Here is a 2,889-nt window from a genome sequence, read left to right as displayed (position 1 = left end):
ATGATGATGATGATGATGATGATGATGATGATGATGATGATGATGATGATGATTTTGTTTTTGGTTACTCCTTTTCGTGGCTGCATCTTCGGCAACGTGGGCTGTGCTCTTCATTTACAAAGTTCTCATACCATCTGAAGCTCCAATGATGGCCCGACCGCAGTCTCGCTAGCTCAACCTGGTCCCAGCGACATGTGATACGTTGTTCCTGCTTATTGCAGTACCCAGAATACACATCTTCCAGGTGCTGGTACTTAGCTCTGTATGGTAGGTCTCTGATTTCCCTCTTGACCATAGGGAAGACTCCTCTGTATGTTGTAGGTCGTCTGTCTCCTTCAATCTCTCTGGCTTCATTGGCAGCTTGGTCTGCTGCCTCATTTTCTTCGATTCCAACGTGGCTTGGAATCCACTTGATTTTTATTGTGGCTGTGGTTTCACTGAACTTGCGGTGTACATCATTTATGTCTGAGCTGTTGCCTAGCAGTCCCTTGCAGAGAGACTGACTGTCAGTCAAGATCAGCCTTTTGGTTCTACTGTAGTAATTGTCAGCAATCCATTGTGCAGCAGACATCATTGCCTGGCATTCTTCGTCATAAGATGATGTAAGGAATGCACCTTTAGTTTTAATGAGTTCTGTTCGTGGTGGTTCATTATTAATTATCACCACTAGCTACTGTTTACCTTCGCGGTATCCTTCGACAGCCGATCCATCAGTGAATTCGGCACCAACCTCCTTGATCACCTCCTCTGCAGCTTCACGTGCCTTTACAGGATCATCCCCTTTGCTCTTCACTCCTCAGTTCTGCCCGGATTTCGATTTCGCCATGGGTCTCCCATGGACATGCTTTCACCAGACTGATTGGCCATCGATTCTCTGTTTCTGGGGGGAGGTGGTCTGCTAGGTCGGTGCTCATCCGAAAACAACTTTTCCTGCTGTTTTTAGGCTTGACTGCTTGATCAAGGGTTTTCTTTCGAGGATGGTTGTCTGGCAATCTCTTAGCCATCTCTACAGACTTGATGCATGTTCTTTTTGTATAGGTGGTGTAGTGCTCAGTTCTGCTCTCATAGCGCAGCGCTTCTGTTGGTGTTGTTTTCAGCTGACCTGATGCAAGTCGGAGGGCTTTGTTTTGTATTCTGTCCAGGGCCTTTGAACTGGTCTCATTCAGCAAAGGCTGCCACGCTGAGGCAGCATAATCCATCTTGCTTTTTACAAACATCTGATATACTTTCTTGAACGACTCCTTACCCCAGCCCCATTTTGAGATGCTGACAGCACCGATCACCTTCATTTTTGATGAGATGATGATGATGATGATGATGATGATGATGATGATGATGATGATGATGATGACGATGATGATGATGATGATGGTGATAACTCTGCAGAAGTGTGCACGAGAGAAAGCAAAAAGTATTCTTAAGATTAAATTTAACTATAAAGGTTGCAATCTGCGTCAAAGCACTTTGCATCTTCCTGAGATCAATACATACTACCCATATACCCTTCATATTCCAAGGGTAATTGGAACTTTGAAAAAAGCTCTAGTCCTTCCCGGGGTCAGCAGTGTTCCTACGACCTAAATGTCAATTGAACCAGCTAGCTCTGTAACGCTCTTTCATAGTGACAATACTAATTAGATCCAAATTTAAAACTTCGATCTGGGTTTTGAGCTCAGTAGCGCAGAAAATGAATCGGCATTTGTTAACTTGTAGCGGTTAGATGCTTCACCATGGCACGCAACAAACCTGAGTTTGATTTCCGTGTGGTAGAGAATTAGTATTGAGGATCTCAGTCTTTAAGTTGGGACGTGAAAGTAATGGTACCAGTTGGTAAGTCATAGTATTGGCCCTTTAAAAAATTCTGATTTCTTTTTCTTTGTCCATTTTTCTGTCTTGGGTAAATTTACTCCACAGGTATTTGAATTATGTTGTTTGCTGGGTCTGGTGTTTTGTTGATTTTTATCACCAACCTTATTACAGCATATTCATACCAACACTGTGTTAAAAAGCCCAAACGCCGACAATATACAAGAGTCACCATAATAAGATAAATGCCAAAGAAAAACTTTGAACATCACAATAAGACACAGGTGTTAGAAACGTCAGTTGGCTTGACTCCTCCCTGTTTGGAGTACCGAGAGAAATAGGGAATAAAATGGTTTGGATATCTGTCAAGACTAACACCAGACAGCCCTTCAACCAGAGCATACAATCAGAGGCCAGATGGACACAGAAGAAGAGACAGGCCCAGGAAACGATATGTAGGTATAGGGGGTCCAAGAAACAGTAGACTAAGCAACATAACCATGTGACCGGTGATTCAACAAACATGAGAAAGACATTCTGCTTCTCCCCTCCACACAGAAAGATAAGCGATGCGGGGAAAAAGTAAAAGTATAGTGAGTAATGCTGGGACGATGTGTCTCTCTCAGTCCAGGTTGACCCTGACAGACAGGGTCGAAGCCCGCCTCCTTCAGTAGGTCAGATTGAGTCGATAGGGGCGTAAAAACACATTAAAAAATACAGATAAGTCAAGCAGTTTTATGTGCATTCCCTCAGCGAGGAACCTTTTTTATAAATCAAATTCAGCATCATCATGAACAAGAACGAAAGGTAAAGAACTTCATGGTGTCATATCAATATTATCAAGGTATCCCGAACACTTTCCGCTATCTCAGCCACTTCCTCTGAAACTTCAATGCTCCTAATCACTGACGCGGTCAAAACCTCGAGGTGGGAGTTCTGTCTCCTGATAAGGTGTCTTGTGGCTTGCAAAACTACAGAGAACCGGATGATCACAGGGCTGGACATGTTTCCTGATGGGTTGAACTAACGGTTAGAGATATATAAGCAACCCCCATCCAAAAAATCTCTCCCCCCCTCTCTCTC

The sequence above is a fragment of the Aplysia californica genome, unplaced genomic scaffold (genome assembly GCF_000002075.1).
Source record: "Aplysia californica isolate F4 #8 unplaced genomic scaffold, AplCal3.0 scaffold00491, whole genome shotgun sequence".
NCBI classification, from domain to species: domain Eukaryota; kingdom Metazoa; phylum Mollusca; class Gastropoda; order Aplysiida; family Aplysiidae; genus Aplysia; species Aplysia californica.
Note: the sequence above shows the minus strand (reverse complement) of the source record.